A 16,275-nucleotide genomic window follows, 5' to 3' on the forward strand; every position below is an offset into this window, starting at 1 on the left:
CTGATGTTAGTGATTTATAATTAAGTCGTAGATTACCATATAAAGACTTCAAATCAGATGAAAATGCTCATCAAATGTTTCAAATAATTGCAGAGTATTACAGTTTTCATAATTTACAATCATGAACCAAGTGTTTTATTTACAAATCCTAAAGATTATTGAATATTAAAATGTTAAATTTAACTCTAATTTATCGCCTTTCATTGCACTAACATTTAAAACAATTACTACATATTTACAGCATAAGGCATTTCATTTCTGTCGACCGTAAAGGCTACACACATTTTTTTCAATTACGCGTTATACGAAAAAAGGATTATAATCAAAACGACCATGATGACAGATAAATTGCATAATCAAACTATTGCCATGTTCAACTGTGTACTTCCACAGATCGTTGACTCAAGCGGAAGTATGTGTGCGTATTTCCGGTGATTGCTCCAAGAATGACAACAAGAGTCATAGAATGGACATTCCCTGCAGTTAACAGCTGATCATATTCCCATTTATCAGATTTCAAGACAGTGAAATTCAAACACGTCTACCAACTGGATATGAAGTATCTGCGACCATTGTCATTTCACTGGTAAGTGTTTACTGCTATTACTTTAGGTTTTATAAATATGTTTCAATTCTCTAGTATATAATTCTCTATATTTTTTATGTTTAATGAAATCCCTAATCTGACATCTGTAAGTAGGTGCATGTCAAATAACACATTCTCACAAGAGTATCAAGATTGGATGCCTGAAAAAATCTCTTAGATTCCTGGTGAACAATTATTATGTATATAGGACAGCCTGTTTCCAAAGTACTCTGACTTTATTCCCACTTTCATGTTAAATGTTTTCTAATTTAAGAATTAATACTCTGTAGTTATCTTATACACTTATTTTCTTTATTCTGAATAATGATTTTGATAGAATACATGTTTCAATTAAAACTAATCTCTCAAAGAGGTCTGCAATAGGAACTTTCCAGTAAAGAACCGGTACATTGATACTTGTACATTGATAACGTTGAAAGAGCACCGGTATCAAACTTGGGCGTATACCATGTGCACCACGGTTGGGGTTTTAATCCTCAAATGTGCAATGGCAGACATACCAGCAGCGTCAAGAAACTAGAGCAAACACTGCAGGTACAATATCTAAGTGCGCCAAGGCATCTAACTTTGTTGTAAGTGGTCATGAATCTGGAAAACTTTGGGCTACCATTTTAGACTTGATTTCTACAAATTGAAGACATTTATTAGCGCTCCACATGACTTGATGGTTAGCAAATCTGAAGAGGACAGAACAATAAATTACTTTTGTGATTACATATTCGAGAATTATATTTCTTCAGACGCTAAGTTCCCACTCTCCAGAATGTGGGCAAACGTACGCTATACAAAGATGAAATAAAGCACAATAGCCGTAGAATAGTTCCATTCAAAGTTCAATTCTTTCTTTTATCATAACTAGGACTAGGAAGTTCGTACCAAAACATAGCTTTCATGCTGGGTGCAGCCACGCTTATAGATCTATTACACTAGCTGTCAACCGTGTATACTAGGAATACTCTCTTCACATAAACAACTCACACTATAGCCTATCCAATGTATGGATGGATGACTTTCGTAACTACATTATAACAATATGCATAGTAAAGAAGCAGTTTCATTACATGCTAACGTTTGCAGTGGAGTTGTGCAATTTAGTGAGTGGGTTTCAACATGGCAGAATTTAAATCTTTCAAACACAGAAGTTGAATACAAAACTTCAAGGTTTACTGATAATAAAATATCAATAATGGAGAATACACACACACACACACACACACACACACCTTTCTTTGCATGAAATATATAACAACAAAGAAAAACATTCTACTTCAAAATTTGATTCAAAGAGACATAATTGTATTCTTTCTCGACCGATGTATAATGTTTATAGGTTTCAATATCCCTTCTAACAATAATTATTATTGTCTGCAGTAATCACTCTGCTGTATTCTAGAAGTAGCCTGACGTCGCGGAATGTGGAGGAATAATTAATCCGCAGAAGTCCCAATAGTCATTAAAGCAAGTGAAAAGTGTTCTTGAAAAGAATTATGGGTTTAATGTGGTATGCCATATACGAAAAGCACTGTAAGATTCATAAAGCTGTGTTTTTTCACTTACTGGTACAGTAAGAGATACAGTATCATATATTTTAAGATTTTCTCCAGTTATGTCTTGTGACGTAGAAGGAACATTTTCAGGGTACAAGTACTTTTTCTTCTTGAACATAGAAGAGTATCTCTTTTGGTAAACTGAAAATTTATGTTGTCATTAATTGTAACAAGGCTAGGTACATATAATTATGTATTTTGTCTTTTATATGTGTAAGTTATGTATGGGCAAATAATTTTATATCGAAAATCACGAAGATTCTATTTGCCAAATGTATTTTTATACAATATAATTCATCCATTTTATTTCTTATTCTATGGTTTGGTTACTACCCGAATGTACACGTTTGTTTTGCTGGTTTGTTGACGGTAAGAGCTGCGTTACTACTGTTCATTCGGTGGATATATACTGAAGGTTGTTTCCGATCTCTGGAAACGAATTTTGAATGACGTCATGTGCGTTATGAGTCACACGACAGCTGAACAGTGGTGACAGGTGACGTCTCACAGCAGCAATGTTCAAGAAAATAGAGCCTTTTTGCGAGGGGTACATTACGACCCTTTCCAATCCCATGTCCAGTTACGTAAAAATCATTGGAGCCTGCAAGAAACATGGTTCCGTTATTTCCAAGAGAGGCATCTTCTGTGTACTTAATAAGACTAGCAAAGCTCGAATGGAATTAATTCCAGAGGGGAAAAAACAAGCAAATCAACCCCTCCTCCGCCACAAGCAGCATCATCTGAAATAGTGATACAAATTAATCCCATCCGAACTTTACCAGTCTTGTTAAGTACACAGAAGATGCCTTTCTTGAAAATAACAAAGCCACGTTTTTCCAGCGTTCTTTTATTTTCACTTAACTGTACTTGACATTGGAAAGGAACGTAATGTACCGCTCCCAAAAAGGCTCGATTTTCTTGGTCATTGCTGCTCTGAGACACCGTGCACTCTGACTATGAAATCCCTCACTACTGGTCCGTCATCTCTCGCCACAGTTCACCTGTCTTGTGACTCCTGACGCACATGACGTCAGTCAAAATTCATTTCCAGATATCGAAAACAATCCTCTGTAGTCCAAGCTCACATAACTTAACAGTATGGTACGAAATTCTTACCTCTGATCATAACCATCCCAACATATATATTTTTTTTCACTGACATCCTATTAGAATTCAAAACCTTAATATAAAATGCAAAAATCCAAAGCAGTAATCGGCATTTATCAGAGAGAAGGATTCGTAAAGTCCGTGACAAGTACAAGTGAATTATACTTTTGAAGTAACAGTACGCTGAAAACAGAATAACACGAGCAGATTTTATTAAAAAATCATCTTATGAAAACAGATGCTCTAAACTTAACAAATGGTAATGCAACAGTAACAAATATAGACTAAATGACTCTCGGGAGGAAATTAAACGCAGAATAATTATGGGAAATGCCTGTTATTATTCAGTTGAGAAGCTTTTGTCATCCAGTCTGCTCTCAAAAAAGCTGAAAGTTAGAATTTATAAAAACAGTTATATTACCGGTCATTTTGTGTGAGTGTGAAACTTGAACTCTCACTTTGAGAGAGGAACAGAGATTAAGGGTATTTGAGAATAAGCTGCTTAGGAAAATATTTAGGGCTAAGAGGGGTGAAGTTGCAGGATAATGGAGCAAGTTACAAACGCAGAACTGCACGTATTGTATTCTTCACCTGGCATAATTAGAAACATTAAATCCAGACGTTTCAGATGGGCAGGGCATGTAGCACGTATGGGAAAATCTAGAAATGCATATTGAGTATTAGTTAGGAGACCGAAGGGAAAAAAAAAACCTTTGGGGAGGCCGAGACGTAAATGGGAGGATAATATTAAAATGAATTTGAGGGAAGTAGAGATTGGATTAATCTTGCTCAAGATAGGGACCGATACCGGGCTTATGTGAGGGCGGAAATGAACCTTCGGTTTCCTTAAAAGCCATTTGTAAGTAATTAATACATCACAAATCAATATGGACAAAAAAATATTCGCTAAAGCATTTTAACCAATACTGACAAAATGCTTTCAGCATTAATTTTTAACTACCCCTGCGTAATTTCACAGTCAGTCCTAAATCTGGTAAAGTCCGAAGGGAAATGATATGGCATTAGGCTGTTCTGAAGCTTGGCGCATCTAACACTATCTCGAACTGGGAATCGTGGCGCATCTAACACTATGTCGAGCCGGAAGTCGTGGTGCATCTAGCAGTATATCGGAGGTTGCTGAAGTGACCGTGTCTCCTTCAAATCTCTAGGAATAGATTGCTGGTTAGCCGTGTGTAAGAAATAAGGAACCCGGATTTATTCTGTGAGTGTGAATTAATTTTTCCTTTGAATAAATTATAATTTATTATGCTTCTTAATAGTTTTACAGTAACAGCCCTATTGATATGTAAAGATACGGAAATAAATTTGGAGCTCTTATTGTATAAGTTTCGCTTACAACACACTGCGCATGTTCAGTAAACAAGAGCCCCTGTAGGCCTATACATAATACTTGTGGACAGTCATGCACAATTTTTGCCTACATACAGGTGGACTCTCACCAAGACTCGCTTCAAATTTTAATTCCGTATCTGTACACTAATGAAGTGTAAGAATTCTTTTAATTTCAACCAATCATAACCATCTATCACTATAATACTGTCGATTTCATGTTGTCATTTTTATCTTATAGCTGATAATTCGCTTCTTCCCACAGATCAATGAGCAACACTACCTAGTCATCAGTGAACTCAAGAATTTAAGTAACATCAATTTCCTCGGCATCAAATACACCCTGTAAGTTATTTTACGGAATGTCATTTCCATAATTATGCAATAATGAAATAAATTTTTATCAATTTAAATTTCATTATGTTTATAATAAAAATTAATATTTCCATTATTCCGTCATTCATGTGCAGTTAAAGTAGTCAATACTAGATAGCTTTATAAATATTTTCTTTTTTTCCGGCCTTATTTCGTTGACAATTCATTTTGAATGACATTACACGAAGTTACCGGTTGTTCTGTATGGTTGTGAAACTTGGACTTCCACTTTGAGAGAGGAACGTAAATTAAGGGTGTTCGAGAATATGGTGCTTAGGAAAATATTTGGAACAAAGAGGGATGAAGTCAGAGGAGAATAGAGAAAGTTACACAACGCAGAACTGCACGCATTGTACCTATTGTCTGACTTTTTTGGTGTTTCATCAGGCTATTATGTATGTCACTCCCCACTGAAAACCCACTATTTTTCTGTGTACTTTTCTAGAAATTCCTTAAAATGTTGATTCTTCTTCTTCTTCTTAGACATTCCCCTTTTAGGAGTTAGTCTTTTGTTTCCAAAGTTGCCGGTTATTCCAGTCTCCTTTTGTAGTCCACGTTCTTCCATAGCATTAGCTATGTGAGATTTCCATTTCATAGCTGATCTTCCTCTTCTTCTCTTACCTCTCGGAGAATATTGTAAAATTTGTTTGGGCCATCGTGTTTCTGTGCTCTACATGTGCGTTGTTTGTTTTCCAACTTTTTTGTTACTGAAAAATTAATTTCCATTTTGTCCCAGATATGATGTGATTTTACTCGGTCCTGTCTTGTAAGTTGTTGCAAACTTCTTCTCATAAAATCCAATTCCACAGTTCTTATTCTATCTCTTGTTTTTTGTGTATTTGGCCACATTTCTGCTCAATTGATTAATTTGGTTGTTGGCATTGAACATCATGGTACACAAATCCATGCTAAACGTCGAGTTAACATCTTGATAATATTAAGTTTTTAATGGTACTGTTTTTTTTTTTTTTTTTTTTTTTTTTGGATTATGTTCAGCACATTTTTTCTGCCTTTTGGTATTGCAATGTCTTTCAACGCACTGTTTTTATCACATTTGTGTATTTTACACAATTTATATGTAATGTTGTCTGTATTAAGAGTAAAAATACAGTTTAATACTCAACTATGTCCTGCAACATTACATGCTTGAGCGTCTTACGTAAGCCATTTTACCTTTGCAATGAACCTAAATCAGCCACAAAGATTACATTTAGTTACTTAAATAGTAAGACTATACTTCGTTCCGTAATGGCTGACAGGAGATGTAAACATTTCCGACAGAGGAGGAGAGAAATGTAATTGCTATTTAACCAATGGCAGAGGTCACATTCCACGCTTGTCTTGAGGTTGGACATGGAATGATACCTCTGTCATTGGTTGAATAGCAATTATATTTCTCTCCTCTTCTACCAGCAATGTTTACTTCTTCTGTCGGAAATTAGGCCTATAGAACGAAGTATAGTAACAGAAGAGCACTGATTGATAGCAGTATCACAGTGACTGCATCCCAGCTTCAACTTACTAGAGCCAGAGGGTGAAGGATGTGCAACTACTTTGTATACGAATAAGCCTATACATGCGCTCCGACGTTACATGTTATACTTCGAATCAGACAACTTTAATTCCAGCTTAAGCCTGGTTCACAATAAACCGGGAACGGAGACTTCGAGAACGGAAATACATTTATTTAACAATATTTCCGTTCTCGTTCTCGTTTCCGTTCCCGGTTTATTGTGAGCCAGCCTTTATAGATAGCTACATTACGAAGCCTAACAATAATAACAACAACAATGATAATAGCAATCAAATAATAATAACTATAACAATAAATTGTTTAACATTGATTTCAGATATGATGGGGTGCATAAGGATTCTTCTGACCTCGCTGTTGTTGCTTGTTATTTCGTTCTGGATTTGGATATTCATACAAATGGCCTACCCAGCACAAGATTTGTGTTTGCAGCAATGTGAATGTAATAACGAAACGCATACTATGATTTGTGAGAATGCTTTCCTCAAAGAACTACCTGATTATCAGCATGGAAAACTCGAACAACTATACATCTCCCAAAGCAATTTGAAACAACTGAATGAAGGTGTTTTCTTCTCCAAAGGTTTAACTGACATTGAAGTTTTGAATTTAGTGAGATGTAACATAGGCTATTTGGATCCAAACGCTTTTACTGGACTCACGAAACTACAAGGCTTGGGGCTGAGTGCAAATTTCTTAAAACATCTCAAAGTTGGTACATTTAAAAATATGACACAACTTAAATCTCTGTATTTGAACGAAAACAAAATTGTGGTATTAGAGAAAAACATTTTTGAAGAACTGGCTTCATTGGAGAAATTATATTTGGGAAGAAATGATCTACGCAATCTGGAAATCGAAACATTTTCGTTTCTCAGGAATTTAACACTACTTGATCTCTCATACAATGAACTGTCACATCTAAATCCAAATATTTTTATGTATTTAATTAATCTCAAAGATTTAATTTTGGTCGGAAATACAGAGCTTAAAATTCAAAGCGACCTTAACTTTATCAACATTCCAAACTTAGAATTCTTGAGTTTATCCATTTGTAATTCTGTTACTATAAAAGCAGATTCGTTTAAAAATCTGGTTAATCTTGGAGTACTTGACATCACTTACGACAATCTGGCACACATTGACAGCTACATATTTGTCACTATCCCCAAGTTATCATTGTTAAATTTCAACCACAACCCATGCCGTTGCAATCGAAATAAAGAATGCTACATCACTTTTGAGAAGACATACGAATGTCACAAATTAGAAAATGTTTCAGAGTTCAATTGGAATGTAAACTGTAAATTTGAAAAGGAAACTTACTACCAAAGAAACAGTCTCGTGCCAATTGAACCTGAAGCTGCAACTTATTTGTACTTTTTAAAGTACGGAATGCCCATTTTATTAGCACTGTTATTTATAGCCAGTGTAATCCTGAATGTAGTACTCTTGCTCACAATAATATTCAGTCCTGAGTTGCACACGTTGCCAAATGCATACATACTGAATTTGGCTGTGAGTGATATGATGTCCAGCATTGCAACTATAGTTCACAATATATCCGTGTTTGTAGATCTTGGTTCTCTTGAGGATTTTCCTTGTAGATTACACACGTTTTTCCGTCTTCTGTCCATTGCAGTATCGGCATATTTCGTAGCTGTTCTAAGTGCAGAACGGTACTATGTCATATCTAACCCATTTGGTAATCTACTGCACAAAACAACACCTAAGACTGTAGCAATTGTGTCTATTGTTGTAATTTGGGCTACGGCATCGATTTTCGCTTTGCCCGCAACTATGATATCAGGTGGGGGAGTAGAATTCGCTTGTGCAACTGATACAGCTCCTATTTTCAAGATGGCATTACTGTTCAACCTCGTTGCATTTTGCTTCATGCCTCTTTGTGTAATACTGCCAATGAACGTCTTAACAGCCCGTGAACTAGTAAGAAGTACAGAAGTTATGTCAGGAATGAGGCAACACCCACGATTCAACGCTCGTAGAAACAACGCAAAGATAGTGATAGCTCTCGCAATTGTGTTTAGCATTTGTTACATTCCATACGGCATCATTACTTTGGTCATATCGACGTTAAAACTGTGGGGCATCGGTGTGTTTTATGTCTATCACTTATCGCAATGTTTGTTTTTGTTCAATTCGTGCTTTAATCCCATTGCTCTTTACATCTCCAGTAGTTTCCATAGAAAGAGTCTCAAACAATGTCTCAGCAAATGCTGTCAAAAAAATAAAAAGGCAATTTACAGTTAAGTAAAGCATGGTTTTCGATACCGGCCTTCGTTATAGATAAAGAAGAGACAGGGAATTCCTTGGATCCCTGCAATTGTGTGAATTGTCCATGCTCTTGATTGGGTGTTACTGTGATATTCAACATGTTAAGGAATTCGTTCTTATTTATAACGAAGTGGATATGACAGAGTTAAAGCAATTTAATTCAATGCATGTACTATAGGCTATTATTAATTTATTTTCTTAAATTTTTTATTGAAAACATTTATTTATTTCACTGCTAGTAAGTTTGAAATGAATAGAAATTAATACAATATAAGATAAACTAGCCCAATCCTGAATGAGTAAGACTCGTGCTCAGGAGGGGATTCCATTACAAACAAAAAATAAAATTAAAATTGAGAGTGAATACAAATTAAAAACTGTTTAATATGTTTAAACCCAAACTATAAATCCAATACAAACTTTTTATTTTTATTTATTCATTTGGAGAGAATTAGTGGTTAAAATAATTTAATTTATTTAATTAATTAATTTTAATTTATTTATTTATTTAATCTGACAGGATTAAGGCCATAAGGCCTTCTCTTCCATCCTACCAGATATTAGAATAAAATTTGTTTAATAATCTAGGAGCTTGACTCATGCTATGATAAAACGCTACATTGGTTTTTACATTTAGGTTCAGACAAACGCAGAGAATTCATATTTTTAGTTCTATATTTATGTATATACCTTTCAAAGTTATTAAAATTTCTATGAAAATATTTTAATAAAATAAAATAATACATTTGTTTAATGTTGAAAACTTTTAAATGTTTAAACAACAATTCAGTTGAGTAATCCTTTTGCTATTTTAAACAAATTTTTAATACTTTTTTCTGTAGTAAAATTAACGGATATAGGTTGAATTTACAAGTTCCACCCCAACCTATACCACCATACATAAACATAGATTGAAAAAATGCTAAATAAATTATACGTAAACAGTTAATTGACAAAATATTTCTTAGAACAACAAAGTAATGTAATGTTTTACGTAATTTATTACAAATGTAATGAATATGATTATTCCATTTTAAATTATTATTAATAATTATACCTAAGTATTTAACCTCCTTAACTTCATTAATAACTGAAAAATTGCAATTTATATGGGAGCAATCAAAATTATACATTTTAATTTGTAGAGTAGATGAAATTGTTTTTATTATCTTTATTATTTTAAGAAAATGGGACAGCTATTCTTTTATCTTTCTTAATTACAAGTGAATTTAAATCGAACCTTTTTTGATTAATTTTAAGTCGCAATTTGCATTATAATAAGCATCAGTCCAAGTTTTTTCCACTAAAAAGTAAAACAGTATTATCAGCTTACGAATTTAAATCACCTTCATATTCTTTAAGGTCTATCATTAAAGGTCATTAATATACATTAAAAATAAAATCGGTCCAAGGACTGTTCCTTGCGGCACTCCTATTTTAACTTTGATAAATTCGCTTAATTCATTTTCAATTTTAGTAGCTTGAACTCTATCATTTAAATATGATTTTGATAAACTAAAATCATTAATTTTAATTCCAACAGAATATTGAATTTCTCAATAATAAATGATGACTTACACTAGTATCAAAAGCTTTTCTTATATCCAAAAATATACCAATGCACTTGCAACCTTGATCAAGTACATTAATAATTTTTTTTAGGAACATTGAAACTAGCATTCTCTGTACTACAGTTTTTTCTAAATCCAAATTGTTTTTCACTTAATATATTCTGCTTATTCAAATGATCCATTATTCTATTTTTAATGCATTTTTTCAAATAATTTAGAAAAACAAGAAAGCAAAGATGTAGGTCCATAATAATTATTCATATTCATTTTATCACCATATTTAAAAATTGGTTTTATGATAGCAATTTTTAATTTGTCAGGAAATTTGCCATGCAAAAAATACAAATTAAATATATGTACAAGCGGTTTAGCAATATTAATTATTAGCAATTTTATTAACTTTGCATTAAACATATCAAAATCACATGATGTATTGTCCTTCAAGTTTGAACTAATTTTAATTAATTCTTCTATTGTAACAGAGTAAAGTTGCATACAAGCATTTTATTATACAAACCGATAATAATAATAAAAATAATAATAAATTACATATATTATATATGCTATAATAAATAATAATATATATAATAAATTATATATATATTATATATAATAAATTATTATTATTATTATTATTATTATTTTTAATAGATGAAATAATTTCCGCACCTATATCAGAAAAGTAATGATTAAATTCAGTAGCAATACCACATATCTGTACACTGACGTTCAAAGATACCCGACCCTCAATAATCGATAGTGACCGATTATTTGTTCGTGTAATTGTAGCTTTATTAGTTATTACTTATAAGAATAGATGGCGAAGATAACAGTGTTGCCAACAGTACGTACAGTATAAAATATACACATACAGGCTGGAAGAGAACTTATGACATTAACTCACAGAATAGATAAAGTCAATGCGAACAAGTTTTGTGAAATAAGTCTTATGATGTGTCCAATAATTTTGATAGTACGAAATACAACGCATTGCAACACTGTAACGTTCCACGTGAGTAATCGTCCACTCCATAAGACTTGCGAAAGCAAAATGTGAACATAAACGTCTCAAGTAGCATTACAGCGTTGCAACGCGTTGCATTTCCTACTATCAAAACTATTGGACTTATCAAAAAACTTATTTGACAAAACTTGTTCGCATTGACTTCATCTATTACCTCTGTGAATTAATGTAATAGACTCCCTTCCATCCTGTATATAATGTTCAAACAAACTAAAAAAAAAAAACAGCTACTGATGACGCTTGATCCACTTTTCGCCCGTTTTTGACCTTAGGCCTGCAAGGCATTTGACATCAATAGGACTCTCTTCCTCCCACATGACTACAATGCACCCTTGGATGATTTCGTTAGTATGACTAAAGTCTACAGTGACACAAGTATGGAGATGCATACGATATATTACACTTCTTGAAACCTCCTTATCCTTTCTTACCCATACCAACATTTTATGTCAATTGAAATCTTGTGAGAAAAATGTAGAGTATGTCGTGAATAAATAAATAACGGTACAATGTTATGTTATTTCCATTTTATGTATTTTATGTATTTAAATATTTTGGAAATGCAGAAATATATCACAGAAGAAATATGTTCTAATTCTTTAATTTATTTTAGATATAATATCGATTCTAGTATTTACTTCCATTCCTGTGGATAAAGGTGAAACACACAAATGGTTTAATGTGATTTATGATTGGTTTGCGCTTGATCCGTAAATACTTTTTAGGAAATGATTTGGTGACAGTTTATTATGCTGTGAGAAGGCGTGAATTTTAATCATCAACAGTTACATTTGAAGTTATCGCTGCAAGAATAGTAAAATCCATGTACCTTTCGTCCGAGTGGTTATGTTAGATCTCGGTTTACCCCACTCATTTCTGCTGGCCTCTCTGTAAAGGCTTGTCGCTGGAAAGTCTTAATTATTTCCTGAAAACATTTGCTGTTCGGAATTGGACTTCTATGTAATAAGAAGTTCTATTATACAACTGTTCAAAATAACTTAAAAGAAAGGACCTCGTTAAGTAACTTACCTTATTTCGATGACCCTACGACATAACCAATCGGATGGACAGTATGCAAGCTCGTGACTGCTCAAACCAGTTTGAAACTGCTGTAGAAACAAACCTAGTGTCACCTATTGAGATATTGTGGAAATACGAGTATTTAAAAGTTTTTCTATTTGCATACAATTTAATCATTTGGAGCATTGTCATGAGTTTTCTAACTTCACAATACAGATGCTCTTTAGATCTGTTGTTGTGACTGAAGTGCTATCCAGTCTTAGATGTGTTCCCAATTCATTATCACATTCATGTTGCACAGCATGCAGTTTGAAGATGGGATGATGTTGAAGAAATGCTGTGCAGTTGTGTTTCCAGTTCATTATCACATTCATGTTGAACAGCATGCAGTTTGAAGATGGGATGATGTTGAAGAAATGCTGTGCAGTCCCTGATGTGTTTCCAGTTCATTATCACATTCATGTTGAACAGCACGCAGTTTGAAGATGAAATGATGTTGAAGTGACGTATTCCCTGATATGTTCCCAATTCATTACCACATTCATCTTGCACAGCATATAGTTTGGTGGTGGGATGATGTTGAAGCGATATAGATGTTCTACCAACAATCATGCTTCGTTATTATACGAAATGCAGTCATTCTTTCACTTCTAGGAAAGTCTGCTATCATCCTTGTTGTTGATTTGGAAGTACCAATGTAGCTCAGTCGGCAGACTCGCTGGTCTGCTGATCAGGCAACTGCGCTCGGGCTTGGGCTGGATCCCCGTTTGGCCTGAATGGTTTTCCCCAGCCGTGGGACTGATGCCGGGTGGTCTATGGCGAGTCCTCGGCCTCACTTCACTTCACTCCTGCTTGATCTCTGATTACATGGTTGGGTTTTTCCGAGGTTTTCCCCAACCATAAGGCAAATGCCAGGTAATCTGTTGGCGAATTCTCGGACTCACCTTATCTCACTACATCTCGCCAAAAAAATTGTAAAAATTGGAATTATAAAAAATTGTAAAAATTGCAATTGTAATCTTGTCAAATTTTGACTTGTTCCACATCTTAAAGCTAAGATCTATGGAATACAAGAAATGAAATGAAATATATTTCTGTTCTCCATATATAAAGAAAATGGAAGGAGACTAAGTAGGGTCCTTTTGAGATTCGTCCAATATTGGTATTGTGCGTAACATTGATGGCTTAGCTGTAATTTCATTGAAGGTCGGAAATAAAGTGTGTGACAGGAAGACATATAGCAACCGTGCCGTTAAAAGGAAGTCGGTAAAACGAGTAGAGTGAGAAGGAGGAAATGCACATCCACCAATGTTGCTCTGTGACGCTTTAGGTTAATCAATCTTGCGTGCAGTTACATACGTAATTTTGCGATTTACGTCAACACATATTGCAATGTTGCCATCTGTTCGGTTATATTTGTGTGGATTCTCAAAAACCGCACACAAACGACCACAATGTTAATGTAACTCCCCTCCTGAATAAGGTTATATTTAGTCTTCTTCCAACCGGTATTTACAATATTGATACTTACCGATGCTACGTTTGAAGGTTGAATAGCAAACGTAGATAGAATATTTTCCAATTATGTAAACTAAATTAATTATACAAGTGTTACACCAAAAGTAGTGCGCAACGTTTATTTAAAAATTCAATTTTTATCCTACAGTTTTGCTATTTTCATAGAATGTAGATACATCCTTTAGGAACAAATTTCACTTTTCCACATAATCTCCGTCCCTTTCTACTGTTTTAGGCCACCTTGGAACGAGGGCCTGTATACCTGCACGGTAAAAGTCTGAACGAGGGAGTCGCATCTTCAAACCTCGTTCCGCGAAGGAATTCTTTCAGTTTACCAAAGAGACGGTAATTGAAGAACTGATACAGCAATTGCACAGTCTAGTATATACAGTCACGAAGCTCAATACGTAGTAAATATGCATTCATAGATAGTTGTTAACCACTAGGATCGCTAGTATCGCCTCATTACAGACAATGCGAAATAGTACCGTCACAGTCTATTGTTCCTAGTACCCTCATAAACTCAAGCTTCGTGACTGTATATACTAGATTGTGGCAATTGTTGAGCTATTTTTCAATATATTCCTCACTGGAATTGAAACATTTGCCATACCGTGGGATCAACTTTCGTATCCCTGTGTCGTAGAAGTCTGCCGCCTAGGATCGGAACCAGTGTGTGACAGCTGTCTGCACCTCTCTGTCACTGTGAAAATGCAGACAGGACAGGAATTTCTTGAGGTGTAAGAAAAGATGGTAATCGCTAGGAGCAAGGTCCGGGCTGTAAGGTTTTTTTTAAAATACCTTCCAGAGGAACTCCTGCAGAAGATCTATTGTCCGCAGAGCCGTGTGTGGCTAAGTGATTACAATCGTTTCTTATACCTGAAGAAATTCCTGTACTGTCAGCATTTTCACAGTGACGGAGGTGCAGACGGCTGTCACACATTGGTTCTGATCTAGGCGGCAGACTTCTACGCACAGGGATACAGAGTTGATCCCACGGTATGACAAAAGTCTCATTTCCAGTGAGAAATATGTTGAAAAATAACCCAACAATTGCTGTATTTGTTCCATGAAATTGTGTATTTTTTTCAAAACGGACCCAGGTAAACTTACTTTCTGGAAGCACCCCGTAAACTCACAATGGCTTAAAGAATTGAAGAACATTTTATGTCTCGGCATCACCGGACTTCTAATCAAAATATGTCCCGTTAAGTCGTAACTTCTCACAAACCTAGTGTCATCCAAATTTATTAGTAATAATTTTGTTTACAGAATATCTCTGATGTGTTCCCAATTCATTATCGCATTCATGTTGCACAGCATGCAGTTTGAAGATGGGATGATGTTGAAGAAATGCTGTGCAGTCCCTGATGTGTTCCCAATTCATTATCACATTAATGTTGAACAGCCTGCAGTTTGAAGATGGGATCATGTTGAAGAAATGCTGTGCAGTCCCTGATGTATTCCCAATTCTACGGTACAGGGACACAACAGTTGATCCCACGGTATGACAAAAGTCTCATTTCCAGTGAGAAATATGTTGAAAAATAGCCCAACAATTGCTGTATTTGTTCCATGAAATTGTGTATTTTTTTCAAAACGGACCCAGGTAAACTTACTTTCTGGAAGCACCCCGTAAACTCACAATGGCTTAAAGAATTGAAGAACATTTTATGTCTCGGCATCACCGGACTTCTAATCAAAATATGTCCCGTTAAGTCGTAACTTCTCACAAACCTAGTGTCATCCAAATTTATTAGTAATAATTTTGTTTACAGAATATCTCTGATGTGTTCCCAATTCATTATCGCATTCATGTTGCACAGCATGCAGTTTGAAGATGGGATGATGTTGAAGAAATGCTGTGCAGTCCCTGATGTGTTCCCAATTCATTATCACATTAATGTTGAACAGCCTGCAGTTTGAAGATGGGATCATGTTGAAGAAATGCTGTGCAGTCCCTGATGTATTCCCAATTCTACGTTACAGGGACACAACAGTTGATCCCACGGTATGACAAAAGTCTCTTTTACATTGAGAAACATGTTGAAAAATAGCCCAACAATTGCTGTATTTGTTCCATGAAATTGTGTTTTTTTTTTCAAAACGGACCCAGGTAAACTTACTTTCTGGAAGCACCCATTAAACTCACAATGGCTTAAAGAATTGAAGAACATTTTATGTCTCGGCATCACCGGACTTCTAATCAAAATATGTCCCGTCAAGTCGGAACTTCTCACAAACCTAGTGTCATCCAAATTTATTACTAATAAATCTGTTTACACAATACCGATAATAATAATACCGGTACATAGTTCTGAGAAATATAG

General features: G+C 34.7%; 1 long non-coding RNA gene across 1 annotated transcript; it reads left to right on the forward strand.

Annotated features, from left to right (window-relative positions):
• Nucleotides 1-405: 405 nt before the first annotated feature.
• LOC138701653 (uncharacterized) lies at nt 406-11,989 on the forward strand. Its single transcript, XR_011332655.1, has 3 exons — nt 406-586; nt 4,877-4,956; nt 6,837-11,989. It is a non-coding gene; the product is annotated as an uncharacterized lncRNA (long non-coding RNA).
• The last annotated feature ends 4,286 nt before the right edge of the window (nt 11,990-16,275 follow it).

The sequence above is a fragment of the Periplaneta americana genome, chromosome 6, assembly GCF_040183065.1.
Source record: "Periplaneta americana isolate PAMFEO1 chromosome 6, P.americana_PAMFEO1_priV1, whole genome shotgun sequence".
NCBI classification, from domain to species: domain Eukaryota; kingdom Metazoa; phylum Arthropoda; class Insecta; order Blattodea; family Blattidae; genus Periplaneta; species Periplaneta americana.